Genomic DNA, 17382 nt, shown 5'->3' with positions numbered 1-17382 from the left:
TAGATAGCATATTAAAAAGCAGAGACATTACTTTGTCAACAAAGGTCCATCTAGCCAAGGCTGTGGTTTTTCAAGTAGTCATGTATGGATGTGAGAGTTGGACTATAAAGAAAGCAGGGTGCTGAAGAATTGATGCTTTTGAACTGTGGCGTTGGAGAAGACTCTTGAGAGTCCCTTGGACTGCAAGGAGATCCAACCAGTCCATCCTAAAGGAAATCAGTCCTGGGTGTTCATTGGAAGGACTGATGTTGAAGCTGAAACTCCAGTACTCTGGCCACCTTATGTGGAGAGCTGACTCATTAGAAAAGACCCTGATGCTGGGAAAGATTGAGGGCAGGAGGAGAAGGGGACGGCAGAGGATGAAATGGTTGGATGGCATCACCAACACGATGGACATGGATTTGAGTGGATTCTGGGAATTGGTGATGGACAGGGAGTCCTGGCGTGCTGCAGTTCATGGGGTTGCAAAGAGTCGGACTTGACTGAGCGACTGAACTGAACTGAACTATGAACCTCAATGACAGCTTTCTCTATCCTTTAGGCATTTCTCATAACTTCTGCAGTTCCTTAAAAAGAGTAGAAATCTCATAAAAAATTTTGCTAATGACTTCTAAGTAAAGTCTCTTTTCTGCACCAATAGTGAATGTAATTGATGACACTGCTTTTAATAGATTCTTCTTTGTTAATGCCACTTATATGGATTTAGTAAGACCAAGTTGTCCTGGCAGTACAGATATTGACAACATTAGAAAGATAAATTGATTCCAAAGTAGGCAGTAGCTAGGAAAACAGCTCACATTTTATTTTGCACTGGAATAACATAAACTTTTTCTTAATAAAATAATAAGTAGTTGAACCACTAAAAATGAAAAAACTCCTTGATATTTATTAACTCAGTCAATGATAACATGCCCGAGATATATATCTTACTACTCTTTTAGTTAAGTTGCACATAATATCACACATTCTTGACAGCAAAGTAATGCTTATAATGGAAATAAATAAGTATTAGAGAAATCGACTTTTGCCCACCGTTTCATCCCTGCTGCTGCTCCCCAAAGGCAATATCACCCTTTCTAGTTCTGACCCTCCTCAAGAGTCCTCTGCTGCTGCTGCTAAGTCACTTCAGTCGTATCCGACTCTGTGTGACCCCATAGACGGAAGCCCACCAGGCTCCCCCATCCCTGGGATTCTCCAGGCAAGAACACTGGAGTGGGTTGCCATTTCCTTCTCCAATGCGTGAAAGTGAAAAGTGAAAGTGAAGTCGCTCAGTCATGTCCGACCCTCAGCAACCCCACAGACTGCAGCCTACCAGGCTCCTCCATCCATGGGATTTTCCAGGCAAGGGTACTGGAGTGGCTTGCCATTGCCTTCTCCGCAAGAGTCCTCACATAACTGTTAAAAAAACATGCTTATACCACTACTACTCTATGTTATCAATTAAATATTATCAACATAAATAATGAGAACTTGCTTCATTTGCAATGTTTTCTGTCCCCCTTGTTCCTGTTAATGTTTGATATGCATGTAGTTGGTACTACTGTTGCTCTTACTTAGTTCCAGTTTTGAAGGCAACTCTAGAGTAAGAGGCGAGAAGAAGGACTGGGTGTAGGTATACAAAGGACAAATTGATTACTTGAAATCAAGAAGATGAAGGAATTCTTATCTTACAATTTCCATATTACCTTTAAATTAAGACATGTGAGTGTGGTCAGAGTTTGAAAAGAGTTCACCACATATTTAGTAAACTCCTACTCAGGGTATTATGATAGATACTCCTAGGCTTGACTGGGGATTTGGGGAAGATTTCATGGAGGAAATTCCAAACTCGTTCTTGAAAGATAATTCCAAGCTAGGCAAGTGGAGGTTGGGAAAGAGAAAGAGAGCTTTCCAAGCAAAAGAAGAGCTTAAACAAATGCTTGACATATGGGCAAGGTAGGAGTGATGTGGTCTCAGAGGAAAGAACTAATTCAACTGGAGAGGTGGTCAGGGGTCAGGCTAGTTCTGGGCTTCTGTAATTTTACTTGTTTATGACGTGACGCCACTGAAGAATGATAAGCAGGAGGAAAGACAGGCCTCCTTTTAGTTAACCTTCTACACAGTTCACTCTGGTAAGAATAAATGTAGTAGAAAGAGGAAATGGAGTCAGAGAAGTCAGTTTGATGGCTTCTGTTATACCACTGGTGGGAAATGCTGTGGGAATGACAGAAGGAATGAACAGAGGGACGGTTCAAGTAGCATTTGAAGATAGTAATAAAATGAACCATGGCTAGAGAGTTGATGGATTTTTATGGGATGAGATGGGATTGGTTTAATGGGAATGAGGAAGATTTATGAGTATCTTCTTGGTTTCCAGTTCAATGTCACCAAGAAAAAAGTAATTTCATTAACTGACAGAGGAATCACAGAAGGAAAAGTAGGTTTAGCAGAGGTTGGGGGAGGGGTAAGGAGTTGAAGGCTCAGTTGAATGTTCAGGATGGAATATCAAGCCATTATTAGCATATATAACAGGTATTGCAAGGGGGCATCAGAGGGCAGACACACTGAAATCATAATCACAGGAAACTGATCACATGGACCACAGCCAAATGTGGTCCACTGGAGAAGGGAATGGCAAACCACTTCAGTATACTTGCCTTGAGAACCCCATGAACAGTATCAAAGGGCAAAATGATAGGATACTGAATGAGGAATTCCCCAGGTCGGTAGGCGCCCAGTATGCTACTGGAGCTCAGTGGAGAAGGAACTCTAGAAGGAATGAAGGGATGGAGCAAAAGCAAAACCAATACCCAGTTGTGGATGTGACCGGTGATAGAAGCAAGGTCCGGTGCTGTAAAGAGCAATATTGCATAGGAACCTGGAATGTTAGGTCCATGAATCAAGGCAAATTGGAAGTGGTCAAACAGGAGATGGCAAGAGTGAACATAGACATTCTAGGAATCAGTGAACTAAAATGGACTGGAATGGGTGAATTTAACTCAGATGACCATTATATCTACTACTGTGGGCAGGAATCCCTTAGAAGAAATGGAGTAGCCATCATGGTCAACAAAAGAGTCCAAAATGCAGTACTTGGATGCAATCTTAAAAATGACAGAATGATTTCTGTTCTTTTCCAAGGCAAACCATTCAATATTACAGTAAACCAGGCCTATGCCCCAACCAGTAACGCTGAAGAAGCCGAAGTTGAACAGTTCTATGAAGACCTACAAGACCTTTTAGAACTAACACCCAAAAAAGATGTCCTTTTCAATACAGCAGACTGGAATGCAAAAGTAGGAAGTCAAGAAACACCTGGAGTAACAGGCAAATTTGGCCTTGGAGCATGGAATGAAGCAGGGAAAAGGCTAATAGAGTTTTGTCAAGAGAACGCACTGGTCATAGCAAACACCCTCTTCCAACAACACAAGAGAAGACTCTACACATGGACATCACCAGATGGTCAACACCGAAATCAGATTGATTATACTCTTTGCAGCCAAAGATGGAGAAGCTCTATACAGTTAGCAAAAACAAGACTGGGAGCTGACTGTGGCTCAGATCATGAACTCCTTATTGCCAAATTCAGACTTAAATTGAAGAAAGTAGGGAAAACCACTAGACCATTCAGATATGACCTAAATCAAATCCCTTAGGATTATACAGTGGAAGTGAGAAATAGATTTAAGGGATTAGATCTGATAGATAGAATGCCTGATGAACTCTGGACGGAGGTTCGTGGCATTGTACAGGAGACAGGGACCAAGACCATCCCCATGGAAAAGAAATGCAAAAAAGCAAAATGGCTGTCTGAGGAGGCCTTACAAATAGCTGTGAAAAGAAGAGAAGCGAAAAGCAAAGGAGGAAAGGAAAGATATAAGCATCTGAATGCAGAGTTCCAAAGAATAGCAAGGAGAGATAAGAAAGCCTTCCTCAGTGATCAATGCAAAGAAATAGAGGAAAACAACAGAATAGGAAAAACAAGAGACCTCTTCAAGAAAATTAGAGATTCCAAGGGAACATTTCATGCAAAGATGGGCTCGATAAAGGACAGAAATAGTATGGACCTAACAGAAGCAGCAGATATTAAGAAGAGGTGGCAAGAATACACAGAAGAACTGTACAAAAAAGATCTTCACGACCAAGATAGTCACGATAACGTGATCACTGACCTAGAGCCAGACATCTTGGAATGTGAAGTCAAGTGGGCCTTAGAAAGCATCACTACTAACAAAGCTAGTGGAGGTGATGGAATTCCAGTTGAGCTATTTCAAGTCTTGAAAGATGATGCTGTGAAAGTGCTGCACTCAATATGCCAGCAGATTTGGAAAACTCAGCAGTGGCCACAGGACTGGAAGAGGTCAGTCTTCATTCCAATCCCAAAGAAAGGCAATGCCAAAGAATGCTCAAACTATCGCACAATTGCACTCATCTCACACGCTAGTAAACTCATGCTCAAAATTATCCAAGCCAGGCTTCAGCAATGTGTGAACCGTGAACTCCCAGATGTTCAAGCAGGTTTTAGAAAAGGCAGAGGCACCAGAGATCAAATTGCCAACATCCACTGGATCATGGAGAAAGCAGGAGAGTTCCAGAAAAACATCTATTTCTGCTTCATTGACTATGCCAAAGCCTTTGACTGTGTGGATCACAATAAACTCTGGAACATTCTGAAAGAGATGGGAATCCCAGACCACCTGACCTACCTCCTGAGAAATCTGTATGCAGGTCAGGAAGCAACAGTTAGAGCTGGACATGGAATAAGAGACTGGTTCCAAATAGGAAAAGGAGTATGTCAAGGCTGTATATTGTCACCTTGCTTATTTAACTTATATGCAGAGTACATCATGAGGAACGCTGGGCTGGAAGAAGCACGAGCTGGAATCAAGATTGCTGGGAGAAATATCAATAACCTCAGATATGCAGATGACACCACCCTTATGGCAGAAAGTGAAGAACTAAAGAGCCTCTTGATGAAAGTGAAAGAGGAGAGTGAAAAGGTTGGCTTGAAGCTCAACATTCAGAAAACAAAGATCATGGCATCTGGTCCCATCACTTCATGGGAAATAGATGGGGAAACAGTGGAAACAGTGTCAGACTTTATTTTTTTGGGCTCCAAAATCACTGCAGATGCTGATAGCAGCCATGAAATTAAAAGATGCTTACTCCTTGGAAGGAAAGTTATGACCAACATTGATAGTATATTAAAAAGCAGAGACATTACTTTGCCAACAATGGTCTGTCTAGTCAAGGCTATGGTTTTTCCCGTGGTCATGTATGGATGTGAGAGTTGGACTGTGAAGAAAGCTGAGCACCGAAGAATTGATGGTTTTGAACTGTGGTGCTGGAGAAGACTCTTGAGAGTCCCTTGGACTGCAAGGAGATCCAACCAGTCCATTCTAAAGGAGATCAATCCTGGGTGTTCATTGGAAGGACTGATGCTAAAGCTGAAACTGCAATACTTTGGCCACCTCATGCGACGAGTTGACTCACTGGAAAAGACTCTGATGCTAGGAAAGGTTGGGGGCGGGAGGAGAAGGGCACAACAGAGAATGAGATGGCTGGATGGCATTACCAACTCTGCGGACATGAGTTTGAGTGAACTCCGGGAGTTGGTGATGGACAGGGAGACCTGGCGTGCTGTGATTCATGGGGTCGCGGAGAGTCAGACATGACTGAGCGACTGAACTGAACTGAACTGATAATTTGAAAGCTCAAAAGAGGAGTAGTTATAATTTTGACAATGAGTTCCATTAGGTAAAGAGGGCTAAGATCAGAATTTTGCGAGGCACAAAATATTAAGGGCTGGGCAATGGATGATAGGCTCATTGGAACAAAAAAAAAATAATTGAGAGAAGAAATAGTTGGCACAAATGCCAGAGAACTGGAAGAGTTACAAAGATGGAATGGTCAGTAATGTAAAATGTCACAGAGGGGACCATTCAGAAGTTGTAACCTTTACCATGGCAAGTCAGTAGCATTGCACAGACAAAGCCAAGTGAGACCGCAGTGTGAGGAGGAAGGATAAGAAGTGCTCAGACTGTGATCAGTGTGATCAGTGTGGCTGGGTCAGTGAGAGGGAGCTTCATCTGTCTGGAAAAGAGTTAATATAGGCATGTATTTGGCTAAGAGTCAGGTAGATACCTATTAGTCCTCCATGACAGGAATTCTCTCCTGGGAGAAGGGCTGTGTTGGGTAGAGGTTTTCAAAGTGAAAGTAAAAGTGTTAGTCACTCAGTCGTGCCCAACTCTTTGTGATCCCATGGGCTGCAGCCCACCAGGCTCCTCCGTCCATGGGATTTTCCAGGCAAGGATACTGGAGTGGTTTGCCATTTCCTTCTCCAGGGAATCTTCCTGACCCAGGGATTGAACCCAGGTCTCCTGCACTGCAAGCAGATTCTTTACCAACTGAGCTACCAGGGAAGCTCAGGGAAGAGGCTTTGAAGGGAGTACAAAAATGTTGGAATTTACTCATAGGAAACTAAGAGAGAATCCAACACAATCCAGAGTAGTCTTAAGGGCTCTGTTAAGGTTGGAGGGAAAATAAGAGATTTAGCTTTTGTTTCTCTTTTCTATTTCTCCTCCTCATATTAGTCTTTCCAATTCTAACTTCCCACTTACTTGCTTCCTGAAAGCATGAATGAAACCGCTGAAGGTGCTGTCATTACCAAAATGACCAAGAAAACATTGCACGCCTTCTATATCATTAGACATACAGGTGGGAACAACCTAAGATGTGGATGATCCAACTACAATGTGTAAATATGTGCAAATTACTTGACAACATGTATGTATATTTCCATCTGAAAAACAGAAATCATATTACTTACAAGACTGAATAAATTAATGGAAATGATATATGGATAAGCCTAAAACACTGCTTGGTACAAGGGAGAATATCCATAAATTTAACTTCCTACCATAAAGAGGGAAAAATAATAACCAATGTGTTTGTTAAAATGGATGAAAAAGGGAATCATATTAGATGATAAAAAAAAAAACAGAGAACAAGGCAAAGGAATGGGAAAGGAGCTTGCTAAGTAGATTCTCATCACAAAGAAAAACACAAATGAGAAACCAAGAGAGAGATGAAGATAGATGTTTCTAAAGAAAGATGCTCCTACTATAAAAGTGTGCAGGAGGGCAAGGGAAACTCTCAAGCACCATTAACCATAATCCTTGATGTCAATCCCTCTGGGTTTCAGGAGGCAAGACACAGGCAGAAAGAGTATGTGTAGTCCTGAATATCATTCAAAAAAGCAGCTGCTACTCAAATCTGGAAAGTCAAGGCTCTTCTAAAAAAATGTTGGAGCCAAACAAGATCCCAGAAATAGCATACTTGTAGAAAACCACTCATTGCTTCTGGGAAAATAGATTTAGGGTTGAATTGAGGATAACATTGCACAATTCAAACTGGAAGAGAAAGGAAACAGAATTCGACTGGGTTTATCTGAAGGTTCCTGCTGATTCATTCAGCAAATAATTACTGAATACCTATTGCATGCCAGACACTGTGTCCTCTGTAGTAAAATGGTTTCTTCAAGCATATTGAGACTTATCAAAATACTTGTTGGCTTTACAGATTCGGAAAACCACATACTTTTTAGAGCAAAGAAAGTCAGTCAAAGGTAAAAGAATATTGAACTGGAGACCCTGGAGATTTAGGAAAATCATTTCATCTCTGCCACCAATTAGTTGTACCACCTTAATTAAGACTCTACGCTTCTAAACCTTTGAACCACAGTCTTCTTCCTGTGTCATAAATCCAGAAGACTGTCCATAAACATCCTTGACATCTATTGCATGTATAGACTTCTCTTTGGCCAACATTATAAATAATCTGTAAGTTATTTCCTAAATGAGATTCACTATGATGCTGGGAGGGATTGGGGGCGGGAGGAGATGGGGACGACAGAGAATGAGATGGCTGGATGGCATCACCGACTCGATCGACATGAGTCTGAGTGAACTCCGGGAGTTGGCGATGGACAGGGAGGCCTGGCGTGCTGTGATTCATGGGGTCGCAGAGAGTCGGACATGACTGAGCGACTGAACTGAACTGAACTGAACTGATAAGGAAAGTAAAGTAACTCTTACAGTAAAGGCAATATTTGGTCCTTGATCAAACATCATTCTTTCTTGTGCATGCATGCTCAGTCACTTCAGTCTTGTCCAACTCTTTGTGACCCTATGGACTGTAGCCCAACAGGCTCCTCTGTCCATGGGATTCTCCAGGCAGAAATACTGAAGTGGGTTGCCATGCCCTCCTCCAGGGGATCTTCCTGACCCAGGGATGGAACCTGCATTTCCTGCATTGCAGTGGAATTCTTTATCACTGAGCCGCCAGGGAAGCCCTCATTCTTTCTTAAGGACAATAATTAACGACTGTTTATCTCTTCCTTGTATCATCTAACATAACACTGTTGACATTATAAATGCTCATTCATTATCTGATGAGTAAAAATCAAGATTTTCATGTAAATAGAAAGTAGGTTCCTATAAAACCAAAATTTGACCAACTTTACAAGTGATTTGGGACCACCCTGCCACCTCCATCATCAGAAAAACATTCTCAACCTTGGTTGAGAATCTAGGCTTTAAACGTTTTTAAAAGAACATGGAGCCAGGTGAATAATGTTTGCTGATTTCTTCTTCTAGACAGTAAATAAAAGGGAGATTCAAAGGAAGTCTGGATGGATTTGGGCACACTAGGGAATAGAAAGTCCACTGACCCATGAAGCTTGACTTGCTGGGACATAATATCCATTCGGCATTTAAACAGTAAAGGGGTGTTGAGACCAGGAAGATGACCCATATGAACAATCTGAAGTTATTAGTAGCAGAAATAATGAACAATAGAAAAATAAGAAAGATCAAGAGTAAGACTTATCAGTGTAAAACCAAAAGAAGGAGAGAAACTAGAAATTCAGTATTTAGTTAATTGGTTAGATATTTTTGCCAATAAAATCCCCTCTGGCATCTCTTTAGGGATTCAAGTTCTCCAACTAATGTAATTTTCTCTCTGTTGACAGTTCACAGAAAAAAGCCGTGAAATGTTAAAGCTGGCAGTGACCTCACTGGACAGTACAGATAGGATATTTGGAGGGTGATAACACTGTGTCATCTAGGAAGACTCAGCTAGAGATAAAATGGGGACAAGACATAACTTGTTAAAATCTTGCTTCTTCCTTTGTGTATTTCCTGCTAATCAAACATCTTAACTCTCTCAGTGTCTTTGTTTGTTAACGGCCAGTTCATCCTCCGATGCTAGGATTAGGCCAATGGCCCAAGAGGAACCCCTCATCCGGAGACTTAAAAAAGGATGAAGTTGAGGTGTTACTCCTCCCAGTGATCTCCTGAGAGGCTGTGCAGGCCTGGCTGCATCCCATGACCAAAGGCCCCTGCTCCTCTCCAGGTGGACCTCTCTCCATAGCTCTGGGCTTCCAAGGCCTGGGAGTGGCAACAGCCTGGCTATCAGAAGCTCCAGGATAGTATACCACCTTTGTCCTTACCCTCAGACTGCATTCAGCTTCTTTAATGGCCTCTTTATTAAGCCTCTGTTTGCTTCTCTATCACAGCAAGTAATAGCTTAAAATAACAATCTGGATTTGCTTTCACAGTCCAATTGACTAAGAATTTGGGAAAGGCTTGGCAAGGCAGTTCTTTCTTCAGGTCTCTCATGTGGTTGCAATTATATGTTGTGGGGAATTTGCTGGGGGAGTAGGGGTGTGGGGTAGGGAGGGTATGGGGTCTTCAGTCATTTGAGTCTAGAAGATGCAGCTTCCCATTGGCTTACTCATATAGTAGGCAAGTTTGAGTGTGGCACTGACTTCCCATAGAAAGTGCGTGTGTGTGTGTGAGAAAGAGAGAGAGAGAGAGGACCACATTGCCTTTTGTGGAGTCACCTCCAAATTCATGGAGCCTCACGTCTGTTTTCTGTTTATTAAAACAGTTTAAAAGAACTTCCCTGGTGGTGAGAGTATCTAAGACTCCAAGCTCCCAATGCAGGGGCCTGAGTTTGATCCTTGGTTAGTAAACTGGATCCCACATGTTGCAACTAAAATATCCCACAATACACAACTGAAAAAGAAGAGGAAGACAAAAGATCCATCCGGTTTCAAGGGGAGGAAACAGAGACCGTACCTCTTGATAGAGGAATGCTAGCTTCACATTGGAAGCGGAGTGTATGCAGTGGAAACAAGTGAGAAACCCACTTTATAGAAATGGGCAATATGGTTGCATTAATACTCCATCTTCCAGGATGCTGAACCCCTAAGAACAAGATTGGTTCTGACTCTTGGATTGGTCTTAACCTGAAGATGGGGTTCAGGAGATTCCATCCAAAGAGAAACAGAAATCAAGCCAGAGAATCAAGTAGATGATTACATTCACCACATCAGTGGGATATAACTGAACAAATTTGACCCTGACTCTGTTGTAACCAAATAACATAAACTCTGAGGGGTTAATGAAAACAAATGGAACCAGAATTAGAATGTGGGCTTCCCACCACAAAGCTCTGTTCTCCAGATCAGGTCACCTTGCTAAGCCTTGTCTGCCTCTGTTTAACAGTGTACACATGAATATTTTAAGAATGTTTTAAACAAGGCTTGTCTTTGGCATATGTGTTAAACAAGCAAGAAGAACATGAGACCTAACCAATAATCTTACCAAATCTATTTCTGTGTCTGTTGACAAGATGTCATACATCCAACAAAGTAGATATCTTTAACTCAATTTTTGGTGTTACTTTCTATTAGAATGCCAGTGCCAAGTATTAACATCTCAAATAAGTACAAACTGAAAGCCCTTAAATGCAGCATAAAGTAATATCCAACTACTTAAGGTGATGATATCTCAGAGGAGACTAAAATGACATGAGCCTGAATGCCATTCTGAGACAGGAATGCATCTGTAGGTAAAGAGAACTTCAAGACCATATTTATTAGAAAGGGAAAAAAAGGTCAGCATTACACAGAATGAAAAGTGACCTCTTCCATGGAGATTCCTGAATCTAATTTATCTTGCTTCGCTGAGACAGGAAATGCACTACAATGTTCAGGATGGGGGAAAATGACAATTTAATGATTATGAAACATCTTTCACTTTCCAGGGTAATTGAACAATCTCAACATCAAAGGCAGAACTGGTAGCCTTTTGGAAAATGGAATGTCATTTTGCTTTCTTTTCGCTTTTTATTGCATCGGTGAACTTTACCATCTTCTCTGGCTTTATTTTTCCATTTTCATTTAGCATTGATACAAAACAGACCTGACTTTAAGTGTATCATGCAAGGTAATAATTTATGTTGGAAACTTCAAATGGATGGGACAGAACCACTTTTGTATCTGTTACATTTTTAATGACTTTAAATATTGCCAGCTGAACAAAGTTCAGACCTTCACTATTACAGGTGAGGGTTGCTTGACATGATAAACTTCCTATTCCTCCAGTCACCTCATAAAAGGGAACATACAAACTGCCATGGGTTTCCCTGGTGGCTCAATGGTAAAGAATCTGCCTGCAATGCAGGAGCCTCAGGAGATATGGGTTCGATCTCTGGGTCAAGAAGATCCCCTGGAGGAGGACATGGCAACCCATTCCAGGATTCTTGCCTAGAGAATCCTATGGACAGAGGAGCCTGGCAGGTTGCAGACCACAGAGTTACAAAGAGTCAGACATGACTGAGATGAGTTAGCACGCCCACATACACAAGCTGCCAATGCACACTATTCTCCCAACTTTCGTATTTTTCCATCTATAATGCTATCAGCACTATTGACTTCTAGAGCTATTTTTTGGTCAGCAATTTTTTATATTTTTCCCCAAGCTTCATCTGCTAATTTTAAGGGTGAGAGAAAAGCCCTCATATTGAACCAGTGAAGGAATTCATTTAAGACAACTATACATTTTCATTATCTTTGCTTTCTAATACTGAACAGCAATAAAAAATCTCATTTAAAGGAAAATTCTTCGACAATGGGATTTTAGGGTTAGTAAGCCTTTCTCTCGAGTGAAAGCTTGGCTATAATTTGCTGCCAGTGACTCTGTAAGAAGAGTACACACAGCACACTGGCCTGAATTAAGTTCGGACAATTAGGTAAAATTTGGGGGAGGTGATACTATTGGTTTTTGTTTGTTTTACCAAAGTAACCTCAAACCCGCTCAGGTTTTTAAAATACTTGCATTACACACAGTAAAATTTTGTAAGAATGAAACCTAAGTGCAGTCAACATTGTGGGATTCATGAGGGAAGCATGTGTGTGTGACCAAGTGTGTTGGTTGCTCATCTGTGTATGACTCTTTGGAACCCCATGGACTGTAGCCTGCCAGGCTCCTCTATCCATGCAACTCTCCAGGCAAGAATACTGGAGAGAGTAGCCATGCCCTTTTCCAGGGGATCTTCCCAATCCAGGGATTGAATCCGGGTCTCTGGCAGAGCAGGAGAATTCTTCACTGCCTGAGCCACCAGTGAAGCCCAAGAGAAGCATGTTAATTGCTTATTTTACAAGTCCAGGGTTGAAGACTTCAATTCGTCCCACCCCTACTTGTATCTCTTTTTGTTAGGTCTCCAAAATCAGCATATATCAAAATAATTTGGAGGAAATACAAATGTTTCCTCAGATTCCGGGAGAAAGATGGTGGCTTCTTCCCTCCTTCGACTCTAGATGTTGTGAAATTGGGGCTCACTTTTAAGTGAGAGAAAAGAACTGTTTATTTTGTTCAGTTTCCTTTTTGTAGTTGTGAGTCATTTGAAGTTGAGAATCATTTAGCGTATCATTATTTTGCATTTTCTTTGGGGACTAGAATGCCTTTGGTTTAGGAAACTCTTTGAGTCAATCCTAAGGGCAGAAGGAAAGGGGAAATGGGGAGCTGGTTGTTTAACTGGTGCTCTAGGAATTTAAAAAGGGGAAAGCAAAGAGGTTTTCTTTTTCCACTGTCCAAGAGAATTTGCCAGAGTAGAAAAGTAGATGGAGATTAAAATATGGTGTATTAATCAGCTTTTGCTGTGACAATGCTACCTTACAACTCAAAAATCTTGGTGACTTACAATAAACATTTAATTCATGCTTACAGACCTTCAGGCAAGCTGTGGCCCAGAAGGAATTCACTGAGCTTCTCTGAACCAGGCTGGATGCCAAGCTTTGGGTCAGTTCAGTTCAGTTCAGTCACTCAGTCGTGTCCAACTCTTTGCGACCCCATGAATCACAGCATGCCAGGCCTCCCTGTCCATCACCAACTCCCGGAGTTCACTCAAACTCATGTCCATCGAGTCAGTGATGCCATCCAGCCATCTCATTCTCTGTCGTCCCCTTCTCCTCCTGCCCCCAATCACTCCCAGCATCAGAGTCTTTTCCAGTGAGTCAACTCGTCACATGAGGTGGCCAAAGTATTGGAGTTTCAGCTTTAGCATCAGATACAGGTTTATTCCACAAGTTTTTCTGCCAGGACCCAGGTGGAAGAAGCAATGGCCATCTGAGGCAAGATATTTTCATGGTGGAAATCAGAGTTCCAGAAAAGGTGATGGAAGCTTGCCAGGCCTCTGAAAGGCCCTGTTTGGAACTACATAATATTACTTCTGCTCACATGTCACTGGCCAAGTCATGTGGGAAAACCCAATCTCAGCAGAGGAGAGGGGAAGAAGAATCTGCCTGATGGAATCCATAAGAAAAGTTGGAGGTAAAGGCTGCCTGGGAGAATAAGACAAATACATGAATACACAGGCTCTATGAGATTCCTGTACATTCCGAGGACCTCGGGAACCCATCAGGAATATTGTGAATATGTGCTCAATCACTCAGTAGTGTCTGACTCTTTGCGACCGCATGAACTGTAGCCTACTAGGCCCTTCTTCCCATGGGATTTTCCAGGCAAAAATACTGGAGTAGGTCATCATTTCCCTCTCCAGGGATATCAGGAATAAAACACCATTATGAGGAAAAATGGAGTCCAAACCCAGGTACACTAGAATAATTGTAAATAACACTTATAACAGTGCGTTGAAAAGCAGGGATAATTGTAAAATAACATTGTAAAAATTGTAAAAAAAAAAAAAAAAGGAAAAACATTGTAAATAACACTTATAGACTGTGTTGAAAAGCAGAGACATTACTCTGCTGATAAAGGTCCATATAGTCAAGGCTATGTTCTTCCCAGTGTTTAAGTGTGGTTGTGAAAACTGGACCATAAAGAAGGCAGAGTGCTGAAGAACTGATGCCTTCGAACTGTGGTGCTGGAGAAGACTCCTGGAGTACCTTGGACAGCAAGGAGATCAAACCAGTCCATCTTAAGGGAAATGAACCCTGAATACTCGTTGGAAGGACTGACACTGAAGCTCCAGTATTTTGGTCATCTGAGGCAAACAGCTGACTCACTGGAAAAGCCCCTGTTGCTGGGAAAGATTGGGGGCAGAAGGAGAAGAGGGCATCAGAGGACGAGATGGCTGGATGGCATCACTGACTCAATGGACATGAACTTGGGTAAACTTTGGGAGATGATGAGGGACAGGGAGGCCTGACATGCTGCAGTCCAGGGGGTCACAAAGAGCTGGACACGACTGGGTGACTGAACAACAAACACTTATAACACATCCTTTACCCTTCTTCCTCAAAAGAAATCAGGAACCTCACCTTTAGACAAAGTGGCTTTAAGGCTGAATGCTGAAAAATCTACCCCTCAAGTCCCTATCAAAATATCTGTAGATATTACCTTGCAAGCTGTAAATATTAGCTTATTTTACCTTATTTGGAAATATTACCTCATTTGGAAAAAGGACCTTTGCAGATGTGATTAAGGATTTTGAAATGGTGGTAGTATCATGGATTATCCAATTGGACCCTAACACAACCACAAGTGTTCTCATAAGAGAGAGACAGACACACACAGAGGAGGTATCGATGTGAAGACAGAAGCAGGGATTGGAGTGATGTAACCACAAGCCAAGAAATGTCAGCAGCCACCAGAAGCTGGAAGAGGCAGGGAACAGATTCTCCCTGTAGCCTCTGGAGGGAGCATAGCCCTGAAGACACCTTGATTTTGGCCCTGGGTAGTTTATCTCAGGCTTCTGATCTCCAGAACTGTGAGAGAATAAATTCCTGTTGTTTTAAGCCACCAAGTGTGGAATAATTTGTTACGGCAGCCTCAGGAAACTAATAACATGACTTCCTTCAATTGTTGCCTTCTTTAAAGAAAATTTAATGTTGAAAGATAAAGTAGATTAAATTTCCAAGAAAGAAGGGAAAATGGAAACAATGCCCTAAAATTTGCAATTTGATCATAGCCCAGTAGTTGACAAGCTGTGAAAATGAGCTAGTGATATCTGTCCATTTCATTCTGGGCAGTTTTTTATGTCTCTATATCACATTCTATTGACTGGCCCCTTGTTAAAACTACCAGCAAAAAAAGAAAAAAAAAAAAGGTGGGGGGGTCAGAGATTATAAAAAAAAAAATATTGACCATCACACAATGAGACGTCAATTAAACCTACTAGAATGGCTAAAATTTAAAAGACTGACAATATCAAGTGTTGACAAATACATGGCACAAGAGAAACCCTCATAGACTGTCTATGAACAACCACTCTGAAAAATAATTTGGCCATTGCTTACAAAGTTAAATATGAACAAGTGAATCCACCTTTCAGGTATCTACTCAAGAGAAATCAAAACACATGTCCACAAAGAGACTTGTACATAAATGTTCATTGAATCTTAATCTATAACAATTCAAATATCCATTAATAAGGGATTGGATATATTCATAGGATACTATGTAGTGATGCAAACTAGCAAAATGCTCCCTGTGCAACAAAACAGGTGAATTGGCTTCTTTTCCTGAAAGTTTCTCAAAGCCTGTCATGGTTTCCTCTTTCAAAGAAAATGTGAAGCCTGAGTATAAATTTGGATGTTTACATTAAGTTGAGTGAAAGAAACCAGACCTAAAAGTGTATATACTGTATGACTCCATTTGTGTGAAGTTCTAGGACAGGCAAAGTTAATCTATGGTGATAGAAATCAGATCACCGGTTGCCGGGGGCAGGGGTGGGGAATGACTGCTAAGAGACAACAGGGATCTTTCTGGACTGATGAAAATGCTGTCCTTGTTAACTGACAGGATAGCTGTGTACATTAGCCTAACTCATCAAACTCCACATTTCCCATCTGACATTTTATTGTATGTAAATTATAACCTCAACAAGCGGTTTTTTACAGTACCTTTCTGAAAGCATTAACACTACTATTAGCCAAATGAGTCTGAAAGCAGAGTGCTCAGATTCTCTCAGTTGGATTTGATTCAGGAGTCCCAGCCTTCACTCTAATGAAAAGCTCAGTCTGACTGGCAGGGAGAGAGTAAACAAACAAATGAGATGAAGCATTTCAGGGCTCTGGCATCCTGGGCTAACCTGGCTCCCAGAAGGGCCCCTGAAGGACAGCTGGATGTGGAGGATGAAGCTGGAGCGGGGGCAGAGGGACCCACTCCAGACCTTGCCGCCCAGCCTTGGATAACTGAGCTGCCATTAAGCCGTTTTCCCTGGTGTGGAATGCCTTTGAAGACAGCAGAGGGGAGGGGAGCTTTCAAGTTTCAAAGAGAAAAACAGTTTTCATATAGAGCCCGTGCTTGCTCACCAATTTATAATTGCGTCACTTTCCTTTCCTGAAGCATTTGCAAGGTCTCCCATGGTTTCCTCTTTCAAGGAAATGTTAGTCTGCGACATACGTTTAGACGTTTGCATTTGTTATTACAGTGGAATTAAACTATTTCAGAGAAATTTACCACCTTCATCTGTGTCCCAAAATACGTGACAAATTGTTTTATAACCAATTAAAGGTCTCTATATTAGTCCATTACCCCTTCAAAATAGCTCATTCAGTTCCTGAAGTTTCAATTCATTTGATTATAGTTTGGGTACTTTCCTAATGTCTAGTTCTCCAAAAGAATCAACTGTTCTTTTTATTTAACATTTAGGTGTCATTTTTTTGCGGGGGGGGGATGGTGGGGGTAGAGAGAGAGGATGTTAAGTTTCTACTCCATGCTTGCTTTGAGAATAGAAGAAGTTGTAAAAGTTACTAGCCAACAATACAACTTACTTGAGAAGTAGACTGTGCATTTCAGAAGCCCTTGCCTGTACGTCAAGTAGAGGCAGACCTTAACTGGATCCCTAACTAGGCACATGGAGTTGATGATCCAATAATTAAATGGTTAGTTGTCAAAGCTTTCAGTCAATTTGACATGGGAATTAACATACGATAATTTTTGTTCCATGATTTCTCCTCCCCAGTAACACCAAGTCACATATCCATCTTATGTTTTAGGAAGTGAACCTGCCACCCCTTCTCTCTCCCTGTGAAACAACTATCCTGACCTGTTGGCATAGCAGTAGTTCCACAGCCTTCGTCTGCATTCT

The sequence above is a fragment of the Moschus berezovskii genome, chromosome 15 (assembly GCF_049115385.1).
Source record: "Moschus berezovskii isolate FMDL1 chromosome 15, NW_MosBer_1.0, whole genome shotgun sequence".
NCBI lineage: Eukaryota > Metazoa > Chordata > Mammalia > Artiodactyla > Moschidae > Moschus > Moschus berezovskii.
This window is presented reverse-complemented; position numbering follows the sequence as displayed.